Source organism: Balaenoptera physalus (genome assembly GCF_965194825.1).
Source record: "Balaenoptera physalus genome assembly, chromosome: 3".
Taxonomy (NCBI): domain Eukaryota; kingdom Metazoa; phylum Chordata; class Mammalia; order Artiodactyla; family Balaenopteridae; genus Balaenoptera; species Balaenoptera physalus.
The window spans coordinates 155456828-155476893 of NC_138890.1; positions in this window are offsets into that span (position 1 = coordinate 155456828).

Consider the following 20066-nt stretch of genomic DNA (forward strand, 5'->3'; position numbering starts at 1 on the left):
GCTAAGATCAATAGTGATTTATATGGCACTAAATCCTACAGCAGTTTATATTGCTGACCACTGTCTTCTTGAAACCCTCACCTTTTTTGGTTTCTTTGGTTTTTTTTTTTTTTTTTTAACACTGGCCTCTTGATCTTCTCCCCCCCGCCCCACATCCTTTCTTGAATTTCTTCAAATCTTGTTTGTAGAACATCATTCTCCTTATTTCAGGTTTTTCCCCAATAAAAAATATTCATGTCAGTGAATTCAATTGCCACTTTTATCAGATTTTTCTCACATTAATACTTTTAGCCCAACTCTGTCCTCTGAGCTTCATACCTATGTATTTATATTCCTCTATGACAGCTTTCTTTGAAGTCTCAATTCACCTTAAAAAGAACAAGTTTGAAATAAAAACCATGAACTCTCCTGCCACAATTTTATACTCTAGTAGGGTTCCTTATTTTAATACATGACACCACTATAAATTTTAAACTTGAAAACCTAGGAACCAAATTCAACATTTTCCAACATTTTTTAGTCATTTTATTACTTAAATATCCCTTGAATTTATCAGCTTTTCTTCTTTACTATCTGGCAATTTTCAGCTACCATAATCCTTAGTTGGAAATATTGCACATACCCAATGGGATAATTCAGTCTCTCTCAGTATATACAAAGCTGATTCTAACAAAGCCATTTCCTATGTGACAAGTAGAGTCCTCCTATCAAAATTCAGATCTGATTATATTGCTCTCTGCTTAAAATATCTCAGTTATTTTCATTTGTTCTTAGATAAAAGGCAAAATGTATTAAAATAGAAAACAAGCCTAGATATTCTGACTCTACCTACCTGTCTACCTTCATCTAAACATATTCCCATCTTGATCGTGGTGCTCCATATGCACTACAATTATTTTATTTTATTATGTACTCCATGTTTGCTCCAGCACAAGGCCTTTGCTTATACTCTCTTCTCTCAGCCTAGAACATTTCCATTCATTCCTCCATTTGCCATGTTAATTTCAATTCTGTCTTCAATTTCAGCTCTATCATTTCATTAGATAATCCTTTGCTAACCTCCGTAACTATAAATTTTCTTCATGATGCATTTTCATAACACCAAGCGTCTATTTAGCACTTTATAAATGACTTTTAATTTTATATTTATTTGTGTGATTCATTGATTAATATCTGTCCTTTAGTAGATTCTGTGCTAAAGAATTTGTCTTTTCATTTTTCTTTCATTATTTTATTCCCAGTGTCTAGAAAAAACCTGATAGATGGAAGGTGTCCCTTAAATATATGTAAAATGGATTAATAGGTAATGTATGAATAAAATAAGTTCCATGATTTTTACTAAATATCTTATTATTCTCATATACATGTTATTATGACATGCATTTTCATGGTATTCTTATAGAGTGTGAAGTGGTTTTGTATTTTGGAAAATAAAATATCTGTCAGACTTTCCTATTATTAAGAACACTTAATCCCAAGCATTATCCATGCCAACTCTATAGGAATTTGGGAGGGGAACATAGATCTGAAAGCTCTATATTTGTAGTTAGATATCCAGATGAATAGACTAGTCTAGATTTTTCCAGAAATAGAGCTCCTTCATGGAACCACACACTCAGTATTAGTTTAGTAGGGAAATTGTGACTTTTGCTTTAATTTATACCTAGTGGTTCACTCAGTTAAAATGCTATTTGCATAATGTATACCCTTCCAGTATTCATAATCAGCATAGGTAAAAAATTAAAATGTCAAAAGGTCAAAAGAAACTACATAACTGACTGTATTGCTACTCAGTTAAAAGACATCTGGGGACATTATTCAGTAGGACCAACCACAGAATAAATTAGTGGATTAAAAATGGATATGGTTATTCAGGGAATTGTGTGAGATGATAATAAAATACCTGGGAAGGTTTAATGATGAAAATTTCCCTAAGGAAAACTGCTGAACAATCATTAAAAGTGTACTCTAACATCTCTTATATTTTTTATCATTCCTCCCAGTGATTCAAATGTTAATAATCACATTTCTAAAAAGGCATGCAATGACATCTATAAGAGAAACTGTAGGAGTAGTTATGCCTGAAAAGACATAGGTGGCATTTTAAGAGTCCTGCAAAGAGCAACCCTTTTTGAATTAAAAAGCATGCGACCTTATAATCTAATATTGGTTAAATCTAACATTTAATGAATGCAGATTATGCTCCAGACATTCTCTTAGGAGCTATCTTATTTAATTTCTATAACATTCTTTTAACTTATTCATAATTCACAAAAAGGAAACTGAGGCTCAGTGGAGTAGAATGCATTTGTGAGATTTTGTAGCCGAGATGGGGCTGAGCCAAGGTATAATTAATTGACTCCAAACTCTAGGTATGTTTCATTATGCCATATGATCCTTAGACTGCCAAGGCATTTTTCCCCTTAGAGAAAGATAAAATGTTAATACCCACAAGATTGTATCTCTGTTCTACACTGTGCATAATAACTAATAAAACTGCTTACATTTTAAATTATTCTCTGTCACAATGTTACCACTTAACCTGAGAAGAACACACTAATTTACATTCCAAAGGCAGTTTGTGATTTGAATTAAACATGAGTATACACAAGAAAGGCATCCTATGATGTTTTCCAGGAAGTTAACTTCTAAGCACTCATTAACTAATATATTTCCTTGGCAGATAAGTGGTAAACTAAAATATATTGTGCTGTCAGTGGAAAGACACTGAACTGAGGGCTATTCTGCCTTCTAGTCTCAGCTATCACAATAACTTGTATGACCTTGGAGAAGTCATTTCATGTTTCTGGGTCATTTTTTTTTTTTTTTTTTACTTTTAATATAAGGGAATTGACTAGATAATCTATATGCTTATTTTGAGCCTTAAAATAATTTTTTAAAAATAAAATGAATATAGAACCCTTCTTACAAATATGACAATCCTCCTAGTTCCCGCATCTTAATCAATCCCCTTGGACTGTCTTCAAACCAGAAAACATTTTCACTTCATTCCTTTCCCTTATCTCCAATGGAATAATGAGACATATGCACAAAGGTTCCTATCACATGGACATACTGCAGATTGTTCTTCCATAAAGCCTTCCTATCCCACTGCTACCCAGCATTTTTCATAACAGATGTGTGAAGGCGGTGGATTTTGTTAGCATTCCAATGACCTGGCGTACAGGATGGGGGCATTGGGAGCTTGGGTACCAGCTGCTTAGGGAGCTACACACAACTCTGTACAAAGCAGCTACCAAGCAGAGTTGCATATTAGTGCCTGTACCTCTACAGCACTCTACAGCAACTGGGGGAGGTGAAGCTACCTGGGTATTTAGGAAGTGGGTTGACTTTGTGGCTTTTTATGCTGTAACTTCATGTATTTACACTTACCGAAAGTTTTTTGTTTTACACTTCCAAAATTTGGCCTGAATTTGATCACTTCTCTTCATATCTACAACTGTCACTCCAATCAAAGCCTACCTGATCATGAATACAATTTTGTTAATTGCTCCTTGGTATCATTCTTCATCTGATATGATCCATTTTCTTTATAAGGCAAAAATATCGATGCCGATTCATCCTTTCTGACTCAGACCATCCACATACTCCATTGCAATGCTAAATCCGCCTTTAACACCAAGTCCTTTACCAGTTCTGAATTAGCCACTGTCGACTTGAAAAAATGCACAACATGAGAGTTGTGAGTGAAGTTTTACTTGGGGCAAAATGAGGACTGCAGCCCGGGAGACAGCATTTCAGATAGCTCTGACAAACTGCTCCAAAGAGGCAGGGGGGAAGGTCAGTAAATATGTGATTTTGGTGAAGGAGAAATACATGCAATCAAGCACATATTTTTTTACAGAAGGTCTCTGCTAGTCTCGTGCAGGTTACTGCTAGTCATGAGAAGCAGACGTCACCATGAAGGATTTTTTCTAGATATGAGGAGATACAAGAATTTAGCTCATAAAATTGGCTCCTGAAAAATATTGACTATCTGAAGACCTATTCTGCCAGTGTTTCCCAGAGCACAGAGTGCCTCATTTCTGCTCTTCACCTGAACTCCTTTCAGGGGGTGTTGAAAGTCAGCAGCTGCAACAGCACATGACTTAATCCTTGTAGAGGTAGATGGCAAGTGCCAATGGGAAAATACCAATTTGTAGTTGACACCACACTGGCTTCTATGTGTTCCCAGATTAAGTTAAACCAGTTCTCACCTTAGTTTTTGGGCCCTGCTCATTCTCTTTTACCCCACATTTTACATGGTTACCTCCTGTAATTATTCATGCCTCAGCTTTCAGAAAATCCTTCTTGAATACCTGTTTAAAGTTTCCCAACTCTCTGCCCCTCCCTAATTATCACTCTGTTTTATTTTATTAATTTTACTAGTCACTCTCATATTATTATTTTTTAACATTAATATTTTTTCTATTAGGTTGTATCTTTCACGAGAATACAAGATTGTCTTGTTTAATTGTGAATTCCTAGCAAAATCATTTTAATATATATTAGATTATATAATAAAGAAAATGAGAGACAGTAAGAGGTAAATGAGTACAGGAGTAAAGACACACCAAAGTACAGCTAGAGATATCTGTGGCACTTGGGACACAGCATTTTTCTTGCATGTGTTCACTGCATGTTTTCTTAATGCATGTGTTCCTATTCATGTGTGATGTACATCTGATGTAAATTGTATGATCTCTATGATCTCTTTCCACTATAATAAGCTTTATGTATATTCATATATAGTTAAAAATCCTACCTTCAGAAGAAAATAATCTCATCAGGGTCAACATTATGAAAAAGTATAAAACACAGAATGCTGAACTTGTTCCTTTTAGATTAATATTTGCTTAATAAGAAGGTGAAAAATTCATATTTCCTCAAAATGCTACAGTTGTTTCTATACTTAGATAAAAATACTCAGATACTTAGATCTGGATTTACTTTATTATTAAACAAAAAGTTTTAGATAAGATAGTCTAGCTTGCCATGTTTTACACATCACAAGTAGTTTATTTGCTGATGCAAGTTGATTTGGACTTTTTGTAACTTTATTTCTTGCTATAAAATAAAATATTGGAACTTGGCTCGTGAGTAGCAGAAATTCTTTAGAATTGCTCCCTCGAGAGAATGAGTCCTCAATAGAATGTTGTTCTGAAAAGATGAATAGTATTGCTGGAACATAGAAATCTTAATTGAGATATATTTTTGTTTTGTTGTATTATAGTGTTATTCTTTTTCTCCAAGCATCATTTGGAATATTAGTTTAAAAATGATTCTGAAACTTAGTTGAAATAAAGACAGAAAGAAGAGTAGCAAGGTAACAATGATAAAGTTCCAAAGACAGAAACTAAAAGTAGTCAAGGGGGAAAGATTAACTAAAATTGCTAAAAGAAAAAAATAAATTGATAAAAGAAACGTCACTTTAAGACATCAGAATAAAATGAAAGACAGATAGGTTCAATTTAACGACTACTTGGTGGCTTATATGAAACGGATTGATTTTCCCAGTCTAACATTTAATAGAAAATCATCTATATTCCAAGACAAGGCTAAAATTTGAGTTAAAGAAAACTTTATGCATTAAAGACTTCACATGATGTTTTCCACTGAAACAGCTATGAAAACTTCTTAGAAAATATTTTAAAAGACTAGAAGAAAATTCTAGGTTTTATTTGATAATTTTTATTGTTCTCAGCTCTAGATTGAACTTTATACATCAAAACCTATTAATGAAATTACCTGTATTTGTCTACAACATGTTTAAAGATTTCTGACTCATTTTATGATTGTTATAATTTAAGTCACTGGTAATGATGTCACCATTCATTACAAGAGAAATCTAATTTAAATTCATCTTACTTTAAAAAAAAAATATTCTTAGTAGTGGTATAATTGTGTCAGCCATAGTTTCAGAAAACTAGATAGAAGATGTCAAAACTTAAAGTATTGTTATGATAATCTTTTCAAAAATGATGATAAAAACTTATATAGTAATAACTTGCTTTCTTGACCAGTATTCACAACTTTTCTACCACTAATCAATTTTAACATTTTCAATCCGATTCATTTTCATCAGCTTTATCAATATGAATTTTTTGGAGGGCTTAAAATTTGTCTAAGCTATGTGTCTTAAATGTTAATGAACATATAGAATCAGTGTTCTTATAATAAGGTAATATTTTAAGTTAAAAGCAAAGGCACATCTTTTATTAACTTAAATGACCTTGTTTTATGAATACTATAGAATTTCATTTTAGAAACTAATTCGGATATAGTGGGTTATCTGATAATCTTATATCCCATAAAACTAATGCTTTTAAAGTGATATTAATTATAAGGACACCAATGACATTGAATTTAGGACCCACTCTGGCCCAATATATCTTATCTTAACTAGTTACATCTGCAGAAGACACTATTTCCAAACAAAAACACTTTCTAAGGTACCATTAGACATAAATTTTTGAGTACACTCCTCAACCCACTGCACACAGTGTAAGGAAAAAGAAAAGATCTACACAAATTGTATTAAACCTAACAATTTTACAGGCCAGTTTTAATAATCTTCAAGAAACAGATATTGTCTTATAGAAACTCGAGGGTCTAGAGCAGGAAATTTACTCACCTTATATGAGACCCATGTAACACTGCTCCAAAGTGGGTAAGAACACCACTGCAAAGGAAATGGAGATCTATATGTATATGTATATGTATATCTATCTATCTATCTATCTATATAAATATGTAAATATATTATATATGAAAATATATTATATATATGTAAATATTAGGTTAATGAACAGCAATGCATTAAATATATATCTGTCTATATCAGGGAAAGTTTATCTTAGAAAAATTCCTTATATAACTGAATATGTTAACAGATTAAAGGAGATGAAGCCTATGCTTCTTTTAGTTGAAGTTAAAAAATTCTAACTTGATAAAAATTCATCTATTCATAATAGTTTTATTCAAGCAACCAACTATAGAGACATTTCTCAATAGATGCTAGGTATATAGGGAAATATAAGCTTTAAAATGAAATAAAAGCTTTAACTTGAAGGCATATATCTAGCCAGCATCCATTTATTATCTTTTATTTTTCAAGAGGCACTTAAGCAAGTGTCTAAATGTTTTCTGTCTAGAAAGAGAAGACGTGTAATTTTATTATGGTAGAGTAATCAATGTAAGTTTAATAAGTTATCCATCAAAAGCAGAGATGTCCTATGAATGATTCACCTAAATTTCCCCTAATAAGCATCCTTGCAAACACTATTGACTGCAGCAAATTTGAAATTAAACACTGAAATAATTTTACCCTTGCAGGTGATGGCTGTTTTCCGTAGGATCTTTGTGTACATTTTTTGTAACTAATTGCAGAATATCACATGGAAGCTATTTTTTTTTCCTGGAGAAACGTCTTAAATGCAATTTAATTAGCACAGTTACAGAACATATATAAATTTAACTCAAGAAATTCATCTCATTTACAGTTACCCTTATGTAACCATCTTCTTACATTCTCCCCTACTTTTGCAACCAAGCACAATAATTAATCTGACACTTTTTATATTCACAATATTGTGTAAACAGTTTTATTTCCTCCCAAGTTTTGCCATTAAATGCAAAAGAGATTTGTGGTCTCTGGTTTCTTTTCATTTTAATCAAGAATGAATGAGGATATTTTGGTCTTATCATTTTCTAATTCCATTTTTCAGTTCTAGTGCTTCCTTTGAACCAATTTGCTTCCCGATCAAATGTTTTGAGTAGAAACATTCTCCTGATTATGTCAGTCTTATTTCTAAATAAATATAATATTTCCATCAGTAAATATTTTTTCTTTTTATTAGTAATGTAGCCTAGGTAACATTTTATCACCATTTCTACCACATTTAAGCCAGAGATATAATATACCATGCAATTTAGATTTTAATTTCCCTTATAATTTAAGAAACACAAGGACACAATCCTACTTTCTAATCTGGTGTGATATTGCCCTTCCCTTTCTAACCAAATTAGTAAACAATTTTGGATAATTTCTGAATTATCAGGAATGTATGTTAACTTGTCTTTAACAAAGAGAGGACATACTCCTTCATTATTCAACTGAATAATTCCAAGATATTAATTAAGAATTATCAACCATATATTTTATTTTAATTATGTCCTGAGAGTTAGATTTATTAACACTAAATTCCTTTAAATTGTTGCCCTTTCTTCCCTCCAAAGAGATCACACAATCCATATGTTGAGAGTGCCTGTATTTTTTGAAAGTTCCATGAGCCACAAAATCTAATGATATCCACAAATAGGTATATATCCTAGAAAACAAATACATTCCCTTATGAGTTGCTATACCTTCTTTTTTGGAGCACATGAACTCGGATTAGTTCAGCCGAGTGGGGAAAGGGCTTATTATCATTAAGGTGGCTCTATGATGGAGGTATGAATATAGTTAATTAGGAGAAGAAAATGCCTTTCCCCTTATTGTGGCAAAGATAAGCATTCTGGGAGTGTTAAGCCTTGTATTTGTACTAGGCATATGAAAATTCATTATGTAATAATTAGCATCACATGAAAGACAATTAGCAAGTCACTTCCACAAGGCATCAATTGCACAAAGATCTTGAACAAAATAATATATGATCTACAGCATTGTTTGATACAAAACTAGTTGTTTGATACAGTGTTTAAAACATTCAACAGATAATACGTCTCCAAAAATACTAGCCTTCCTGACAGGTGATTGCTCAGTCTATTTCGGAAAATCAAAGAGAAAACAAACCAAACCAAAACAAAAAGCTAATAATTAGGAGCAAGTGAAAAATAACACCTCTAACTCTCAGGTTATAATTAAAAATAATCACTAATAATAAGCAAAAAGTAATAGTAAATTATATGACAATATAATGATAATTTCTTCTTATCATTATCTCAATAATTTTTCATTACCTCAATTATCTCAATTTCAAACATTTATCTCAGTGTTTTTTCCCATATGAAGTTTTAAGCATATGGGAAAAAACATTGAGAAATATCTAGTTGAGAACATTCTTGCAGCCTTTAATAGCTCATCAAAATGATCTTTATGAGAAAGAGTCTTTCTAGGGTTGAGAAAATTCTCCTCATCTAATGAGGGAAGACAATTCCTAAATCAAGTACATATTATTCTGAAATTCTATAGTCATGTATCTGTTTTTAATAAGTTACTTCTGTCAATATTGGGGTTTCCAAATCTCAATTAATTGGATACGCCTTAGGGATATTTTTATAGACCAAATTAAAATGTACTGACTCAAATAATCAGCTTCCTATAAAACAAAATGAATGTATTTATAGTAGAAAATTAGATGCTACAGTAGTACATATATGTTTCCTAATGTTAACCCTACAAAATATAAATAGAATACATTTTAAGATTGTTTAAATATATATCAAGATTCACATATTTCCACAAGTGTAGTATCAAATATTCAATAAACTTTCTATCAAATTTGTAATAAAGTGTTAAGGATATTACTATTCCTTTCCTTGAATACATAGTGAGGAGTAAAAAATACTGGCTCTAATTAGCAAAGCATCCGTGTATGTACTTTACTCAAGAAAAACCTTTTTTTTTTTTTTTTTAAACATCTGTATTGGAGTATAATTGCTTTACAATGGTGTGTTAGTTTCTGCTTTATAACAAAGTGAATCAGTTATACATATACATATGTTCCCATATCTCTTCCCTCTTGCATCTCCCTCCCTCCCACCCTCCCTATCCCACCCCTCTAGGTGGTCACAAAGCACCGAGCTGATTTCCCTGTGCTATGCGGCTGCTTCCCACTAGCTATCTATTTTACATTTGGTAGTGTATATATGTCTATGCCACTCTCTCACCCTGTCACATCTTACCCCTCCCCCTCCCCATATCCTCACCATTCTCTAGTAGGTCTATGTCTTTATTCCCGGCTTGCCACTAGGTTCTTCATGACCTCTATTTTCCCTTAGATTCCATATATATGTGTTAGCATACTGTATTTGTTTTTCTCTTTCTGACTTACTTCACTCTGTATGACAGACTCTAACTCCATCCACCTCACTACAAATACCTCCATTTCATTTCTTTTTATGGCTGAGTAATATTCCATTGTATATATGTGCCACATCTTCTTTATCCATTCATCCGATGATGGACACTTAGGTTGCTTCCATGTTCTGGCTATTGTAAATAGAGCTGCAATGAACATTTTGGTACATGACTCTTTTTGAAGTATGGTTTTCTCAGGGTATATGCCCAGTAGTGGGATTGCTGGGTCGTATGGTAGTTCTATTTGTAGTTTTTTAAGGAACCCTCCATACTGTTCTCCATAGTGGCTGTATCAATTTACATTCCCACCAACAGTGCAAGAGTGTTCCCTTTTCCCCACACCCTCTCCAGCATTTATTGTTTCTAGATTTTTTGATGATGGCCATTCTGATCGGTGTGAGATGATATCTCATTATAGTTTTGATTTGCATTTCTCTAATGATTAATGATGTTGAGCAGTCTTTCATGTGTCTGTTGGCCATCTGTATATCTTCTTTGGAGAAATGTCTATTTAGGTCTTCTGCCCATTTTTGGATTGGGTTGTTTGTTTTTTTGTTATTGAGCTGCATGAGCTGCTTGTAAATCTTGGAAATTAATCCTTTGTCAGTTGCTTCATTTGCAAATATTTTCTCCCATTCTGAGGGTTGTCTTTTGGTCTTGTTTATGGTTTCCTTTGCTGTGCAAAAGCTTTTAAGTTTCATGAGGTCCCATTTGTTTATTTGTGTTTTTATTTCCATTTCTCACAGCAAGATCCTTTTTGACCCAGCTCCTAGAGAAATGGAAAGAAAGACCTTTGAAGAGCCTCGTGTTAACTTTTTAAAAAAAATTAATTAATTAATTAATTTTTTTATGGCTGTGTTGGGTCTTCGTTTCTGTGTGAGGGCTTTCTCTAGTTGTGGCAAGCGGGGGCCACTCCTCATCGCGGCGCGTGGGCCTCTCACTATCACGGCCTCTCTTGTTGCGGAGCACAGGCTCCAGACACGCAGGCTCAGTAATTGTGGCTCACGGGCCCAGCTGCTCCGCGGCATGTGGGATCTTCCCAGACCAGGGCTCGAACCCGTGTCCCCTGCATTGGCAGGCAGATTCTCAATCACTGCGCCACCAGGGAAGCCCTGATGTTAACTTTTTTTTTTTTATAATTTTGCTTTGCAATTTAGTTTTTGTTTTGTTTTGTTTTGTTTTTAATTTTATTTATTTATTTATGGCTGTGTTGGGTCTTCATTTCTGTGCGAGGGCTTTCTGTAGTTGCGGCAAGTGGGGGCCACTCTTCATCGTGGTGCGTGGGCCTCTCACTATCGCGGCCTCTCTTGTTGCGGAGCACAGGCTCCAGACACGCAGGCTCAGTAGTTGTGGCTCACGGGCCTAGTCGCTCCGCGGCATGTGGGATCTTCCCAGACCAGGGCTCGAACCCGTGTCCCCTGCATTGGCAGGCAGATTCTCAACCACTGCGCCACCAGGGAAGCCCCTGATGTTAACTTTTAAAAGCACGTTTCTGTTGCAAACAAAAGACAGAAACTTCAGAATCTTTTCCTGTCTTAGGAAGGTATTGCCCTTATCTATGCCAGGTTGGAGGAAAGATTATTCACATTTTTGGGAAAAAATAATTGCACCCTATTATATAGCCTGAGACCAATCATCTGATCTGAAATTGATTCCTCATGTGACATTTTTCGTAAATTAAATACATCCACAATGAAAATATGTGCCTTGGTATTTAAATCCAACTCTTCTCTGCACTCCCCTACCTCACTAGACCTCTGAATGCTTGAAGCCCATCTGTGCAAGGTCACCATTTAACGTGTTGTTGTGTCATAACTTCCATTCACATCAATACTCACGGTATTCAGTGTGCAACATAAATTACTTAAATATTGTTAATCCAAGTCCATACACTGTGTATGCTGTAGAAAGTATGCACTTAAAAATTTTTTTTCAGTAAAGGGCTAACTTGCTAGATAATACACATTTTCTGATTTGAGGTTTGGCATCATCATTTTTAAACGTCCATGGAAATGCAGAAGAGAGTTGACAGAGTGCTGCTGTCAAAATGCCTTCTAAAACTTTATCGAAAGTATAACAAAATTATAGAAAGTATTATATATCAAAGGGGAAATAAGGCAAGTATAGACCTTTCATTCATTTAAAAAAAATTGTTTCTCCAAGGAAACAATTTTGTGATTAAACTGTGTTTGGTTCTGATTCTTATTAGGTTATTATTTGTACTATAGTTATAAAAAACATGCTATTTAAACACTTAGTGTATTATTATGGCTAACTAAACTCACAAGGGATTCCTGTCAAAACCCATGTTTTTATATGTTCTTGTAAATATTCCTAGGGACCCAGTAACTCTGTGTTGTTCAATCTACTAACAGCTAAAAATATATAAAATTGATTTTATATTTAAACAAAAAAGTAATTGGTCATAATCACTCAAAATACAAGTTACTTATGTATAATGCTAAATATTGTTAAAAAATAAAAACACACCTATATTTATTTATTCTGGTACCTTAAGTTAGGTATGACCTCTAAACCTTTTATTCTTTTAAATCTCATATACTTTCATATGTTTAGTGATTCATATTACACTCAGTTCATGAAGGAGGAATTAATACGAAGCTGCATGCATGTTTAGTGTTACTTCAAAAAATTATTTTTGAAGAAAATAGTTTTCTTATCCATGAACATCCCAATAAGGCACAAAATTCATTGTGAATCTACCTTAGGTTTAAATTTTATTACAATGTTATTGATCACACCCTTTACATTTACATTATATTTGGCAAACCCAGTATATGCTCTGTGATTTTTATGGATTTCTGATACAATATATAAAGGGCTATCAAAAACTCTTCCAGATCAAAGCCCTCTAACAGAATTAGATATCACTAGCAGTATAATAGAAGTGTTCCTTTATGCAAACATCACATTAAAATGAGATAAATGCAAGAAATGGTCACATAGGCACATATGTAAATATCACATGGCGAACTATTTTGAAGTAGGTATTAAGTACTCTGAGAGACCGTCGCTCTAAGAATAACCAGATTTTACATAAGCCACATTCTTTGAGGTGATGATGGTTACCCAAATGGTAGGGAAGTGCAAAGAAATGCCTCTTCGTGAATGTTAAATACTATAGTTAGAGCTGGGGGCACCAAGAATCAAGAAGCAGGCAAACTTCTGGGAAAGGGAAACATGAGTCTCCTTTAGGGCAAACGTAAATAGACACTAAGAGAAGCAGGGACATCTGATACAAAACTTACAGCAGTAGTAAAGTGAAATCCCTGAGCCTGGATCTCTAGTTCTCCACTCTCTGTCTTTCTCTCTCTCTTTCTCCCTCACCCACCACACTCACTGAGCCAGGTCATCCATTGCATCCAAGAAATCCCCAGTTTGATGTTGCTTCTGGTTGCAATCCAAAGCAGAGGCAGATTTTCTATGGAAGAAAATGTTCCCATTTTAAGTTCATAGGACAAATATTGAAGGAATGAGTGCATGTGCAGAGAAAAAGCAAACTACTTTAAGTCTGGGTTATCAGAAACATACAAACAAAGCAAATAATAACAAAACAAATCTAGATCCTTGAAGACTGTAGACTTAAGTATCAATATCTATATTAGTCAGGGTTCTCCAGAAAAACACAACCAATAGGAGATTTTATACATATATTAAGTAAGGTGTTGGCTCACACAATTATGTAGGCTAAATCCCCACAGTCTGCCATCTGCAAGCTGGAGACTGTGGTGTAGTCCGAAGGCCTGAGAGCCAGAGCCAATGGAAGGTATTTATGATGCCTGGATTAGCTGCTATGATGAAAGCCAACATACAAGAAAGGACAGAGTCAAGAAAACCACAAAGAAATTGTAGTAGGGCCTCCTTAACACCAGAATTGATATTTTTTGATTCATATATTTCCTTCATTGTTTAAGACAGTTTGAGTAAGTTTTCACCTCTTCGATATAAAATATTTCTAATGAATAGACATTAAATTGGCTCTCTTGTGTATAAATAATTTTATAACAAATTAATACCTTATTTGTGTAAGACTATACACTATGTGTTATGTTAGCTACTCATTCCTTGAGAATTATATGAATATAGCAGCAAAATGTTCTTTCTTCACCATGAAAGTTTATAAAAGGACAGTGTAGGATTGATCTTAATCAGTTAATTTTATATACTCGTGTACAAAATGGAAACAAGATATTCAGAAAACCATGATAGATTCCTCCTTTCTGAGTCTCTCTAAGGAAAATCTCTAGTCCAATAGGCCAAGGGCATCATCACAAGCCCTTTAGATGTTAGTAACTAAGAAACTTTAGAAAACTGATAGCCATTCTTTACAAGTGCACACATACGGAGATTAGAGATGACTTTGCTGAATCAGCATAGTATTATGAACTGACAATCAGCCTGAAGAAGACAGCTCATTAGCAACCTAAACCATGAAAACACACCACAGAGAACTAAAGATCTCCATGGGTGACATGGAGCTGGAAGCTGTCAGTGAATACTGCTTCTTCTTCAGCACAATTGCCTTTAAAAGGAAAGTTAATGGGAAAAAATAGCAAACCAGATCAATAAAATCAGCATGACCTTCAAGATGGCAGGAGGCAGAACACGTTATCCAACCAAGTTAATGGTTTCTCGAGCAGAGACTCCACTTATTTTGAGGATTTTGTTATTTGTATCTGACTTGAACATTATATACACAACCTTGAAACATAATTACTTAAAAATTGACCAAACATGTTCTATATTTGACAGGAAATCACAGGGAACCGTTATTAAGGCCATATAAAGATTAAAAAGGCAGAGAGTATTTGAAGCAGTTTTACAGAAGTATCAAACAAAACAAGAATTTTTAATGAAAGGAAAAGAATAGGTGGGGTATCTGTATAGTTTGTGTTAGAAAAATAAAGAAATGGGAGTATTTGTTCAAAAGCATAGATATAATTGGCAAGTTCACAGAGGAAAATGTCAAATAACTGAGAAATAGTTATACTTTATAATTAAAATGACTATATAAAACCAATAAGTAATTTCAGACTCTAATAACCTCTATGAAATAATTCTCCATTTTCTTTGAATTTGTAAAATTTAAACACAAGTGAAGAGTACAAATATAATCAGTAGTCATTAAGGTATAAATAAATATATAGAAATTGAAGATATATATAGAAACATATTTGTATAGATATAAAAACATCTAAGTTTTGTGAGCAAAATTAACACATATATACACATATACATACAGATAAAAGGAACATTATATGTAGATATGCACATATAAAGCATGTCTGTATCTGTATATATGTTTAGATGTATATATATGATATAAATAATATATCATTGGTTACTATACTTAAATATAAAATAGAATTTCTGTTAGCAGGGAAGTAAAAAAGTTACCTTAAATCTAAATCACAAATCTCAGAATAAGTATTACTTTTTAATCATTGTGCATCATAACAATTGACATACATTTACTTGAACAAAAATAATAAATAAAAATAAGTTAAAAAAATGAGTTCAAAATGCCACAAGTAGGCTTACAGTAACACTTTGACACAAAAACCTTGTAGGCTTAGGAAAGAAAAATTACTGTTAAAAACAATATTTCATTTTATAGAAAGTAAAATGAAACAAAATTGAGATCTATGCTAATATTCTAAAGATGCATAAATGTATTTCATACTTTGGCTTTTCAAGGTAATGCTATGAGTAAAATATAATATGGCAATTAGAAAATATACAATTGCAGAATATAGCAGTTATTTTTGTAGGAAAAATGCATATTCATAAGAATATTATACACTTTAAAAATCACCATGTTTTCAAACTTTTTCTAAAATTAGAGTGAATTTCTTTGTTGAAACCTATTGCAAATCATAAATCTCTTTTTTTATGAATGTAGAAACAGATTATAGGCAAATGACAGATACTTGAATCAAAAGTAGTTTGAAACAAGTGATCCGCAGATGATTCATATTTGTAGGAAACAGTCTATCATTTGGCATTAAGAGAAAAGAAAGGCTGCATTGTTGAAAAAAATAATTCTTCAAGTCAGTTGGCTGGGGAGAAATAAAGACTAAAACTTTTTAAATAAGGAAGTTCTCAGTTAGTCAGGAATATTGCTCTAGCCTCTCTACAACACAAACTTCCCTTAAATAGTTGGTCCAGAAAAAAACCTTACCTCCTATAAATATTAATAACTTAAAAATGAGTCATATAAATTTAAAAAATAAAAAGGAAGTGAAAGAAGTGAAATATGAAGTACTCTTATTAAGAAAAATAATATTGTTTGAGGTGCTGCATTAATGTTGTGAACAAACATTATTATTCAAAAATCATAAATCTGTGTCTTACATAAAGAGTTCAAAAATGTAAACTACAGTATATCAGGAAAGAGAGTGATAATATATGAGAGAAGATGAAACTTCCATTGGCAGAATTAAGAAAAGAGAAAAAGAAGAATAGATTGTCCAAAAAAAAATGAAGGCAAGCCTCAAAAGATCCAATGGAAGAAGAGATTCCAAAAGAAAATTCAGTAAGGAACATTATATAATTCTGGGCTATGTTACTAAAACAGATACCATCTTTGGCTTCCAGGTCTAAAGGTTTTAATTATAAGACAGTGTTTCTCAAACTTTTTCAGCTCAGAAATCTTTTACTTTCTTAAAAACTGCTGAGAATCCGAAAAAGCTTTTGATGATGTGGGATATAGCCAATAATATTTACCATATTTGAAATTAAAACTGAGATATTTATATTTATTAAGTGATATTAAAATAATCTTAATAAGCCCAATTTATGTTAACATAAATAGCATATTTTTATTTAAAACACATTTCCATTATAAAAATTGTGAAAAGAATAGCATCATTTACATTGCTGTCTCCCTTAATTGAAGACAGGTGGATTCTCATATCTGCTTCTGCATTCAATATGTTATACCATGTTATTTTTGTTGAATGGCATTTAAAAAAAATCTATCCTCACAGAAATATGTAGTTGGAAAAGGGCAAACATTTTTAAAAGACTTTTCAGATAATTGTGGATATTCTTCTTTGATACTACAGCAAACATGGTGTGGAATCTAATCAATGATAAAATCCATTGGTCTATCTTGTACTTTGAATGCATCGTTAATCAAATATGATTTTGTTTTTGTTATTGTATTTTCTTATCACCCATCTTTCCTAATCCTTAAGACTTACGTTACATACCTGTGGTGTGACTGAGTGGGTATGATGCCTAGTCACTATCACATGAGTGGATAGTGTAGTGATATGACATTGATGTCATAGGAATTATTTCTACCGAAAACTGAGATGCTAGGTCTGGGTAAAATAGCTCACCATATAGAGATTTTTGAAAAAATATATATAAGAAAATTATCCTGGAATTACTTGGGTATGTGGCTAGGCTACAAGAAGTCTGAAAGCTCGGCCCCAACCTGAGATTGTGGACTCCACCCTACTCATGCTGGCAACCATTGGCAAACAGAGTGATTGCTCATAAGAGTAAGGAGTAGGGAGACACAGCAGGTATGTTCATGAATATTCCTCAGGCTGAAACCTATGAATAATAAAAGTAACATTTATTTTGTGCACATTTTGTGTGTGTGTTGGGATGTCTATTTTTGCCAATCCTTAAATCCAGTTCTCTATGGAACTGATTCAAATAGTAAGGGATGGCACGGTATAATTACAACCCAAGGAGAAAAGCCACTTATGGTGTAAAACCTAAGTGTGTACCTCTCTTAAATTTCTTGTGTACATTGATAGATGACATTTGGAATATTTTTTGAAACGGCATAAAACCTTTTATGAAATCTGTCAGGATGTATGCATGGGAAGAGTTATCTCCATCATTCTATAATACAACAGTTTTGTAATTATTTAGAAAAGTAAATCAAAAAGTTATTTATGCTTTTTAAAACCCACTCATAGCTTAATAACAGTAAACACTGCTACTGCTTTTCTCCCTCAGATGTGATTTTATCTATTTATAAATATATAAACTAGATAAAATATATGGGAAATGTAGTTTCTTCTAGAGAAAATTCTAAAACCTCTTTCTTGGGTTGGAAATTCAAATGGGTAGTTAGTGATATTCAATATTCTGGGATATTATTATAAACGATAATCTAAAAGATACAGTGAAATTGAATTTTGACCCCTTATTCACCTCTGGGTAAAAATGATAAAAGTCCACAGGGACTAGAGAATTTTAAACTGAAGGGAAAAAAAATCAATAAAATTAGGTAGACTTTCCTCAGTAGCCTGGAGTGTATTTTTATGTCTGTGCTAAACTGCATTTAAAAATCGTTTTTTTCTTTTTGCTTTGACAAACAGCTCTTTACCTTATTGTAGAAATTAAAACCTTTCATAACCATTTCAGGTTAATATCTTTAAAGGAAATTATTTAGCTTTCCAAAGTTTTTGCTCTGTTTTTTAGTTTAAGTCACTTCAATAATTCTTGAAATAACTAAAGAAAAATTATACTTTAAGAGAGAATTTTTATTTGTTATTTTCTAATCTAGTTCAAAAAATTTCTTTTCATGAGTCTTAGTGATTGTTTATTTTTTCAAATTTCTTAAGCATTCCAGTTGCTTATTTCTCCGTGTCAGAAACATTGGTATGAATATTCTTAAACAACTTGCTACAGTCACTTCAAACTAAAGCAGTTCTCATTTTTGACGCTCTTTATTATATCCTAGGTCATGGAACATATATGTGTGTATACACATTAATATGCGACATATGCATTTTTGCACACTAAATGTACACATTTCAATTTGAAAGCTATATGTGCTTAAATTTTGAAGACTGAATTTGATGTGTAAACAAGAATAAGTTATAAAAGCATGCGTCCAAATGATACTGTAGCTCAAAAAGTCATATTGGCTCATGTGCTGTCTTCATCTCATGTATATATTTTGTTTGATTTAGTTATTAACATTTTAAATGGGAAGATTTTACTTGCATACCCCATAGGCTGAAGTTTTGACTTTTGTTCTCCTATGGCACATTGATGAGAAAAGTTGAGGAGGTGGGGAAGAAGTAGTTTTCACATTATTAAAAAATTAAATATTTCAATGTGTCAGTATGAGACAGGCTGGGACCTCGGACTCTTTGCTACAGTGCTGCAATGCTTGTACCTGGACAAACATCTCCTGGAGCAACAAAATACTAAGAAACTATATGGGACTAAAAATAACTGCATGCATGTGCAGTTGGGGCAAATTCTGGACCAAAGATACAGAAGACCAATAAAAAACTCAACTGCCACTTCTGAAAAGCTGGGGGAGCAAAAACTGGGTGTTGGGAGCAAAAGCAGGGTACTGCACATGCTCCCTGCACACAACACCACCTAAGGGATGGGCAAACCACCTAAGTCACACTTCCAGCCGGACCCGTAGACACACCACTACCCTCACCCCATATAAAGGACAAGCTCGCCCCCACTGACCTAGTGGGCAAACAAGGGAACTGTTGTTTGTTCTCACTCCTCCCTGCTGCAGCAGGGACCCCAGTAAAGCCTTGTCTGAATTTGTTGTCTGACCTCTGATCAATTTCTATTGATTAAAGAGGCCAAGAACCCTAGCCAGCAACAAGTAGAGAAAGTTTCCATATGTAATTCATGGCTGTTAAAAAAAAAAAAAAGCTTAAGAATTGTTATATACCTCTCTTAGCTCATGCTGCTATATATTATAGAGTGTTTGGCTTAAACAACAGACGTTTATTTCTCACAATTCTGGAGGTTGGGAAGTCCAAGATCAAGGGGCAGGCCAAATCATTTCCTGGTGAGAACTCTCTTCCTGACTTGCACAGGACAGTCTTCTTTGATGAGTATTCACATCCCAGAAAGATCTCTCATATATCTTTTCTTGTCAGGGTATTAATTCCATTCTGGGGACTCTACCCTGATGACTTCATCTAGACGTAACTACCTTCCACTTCCTAAAACTGTC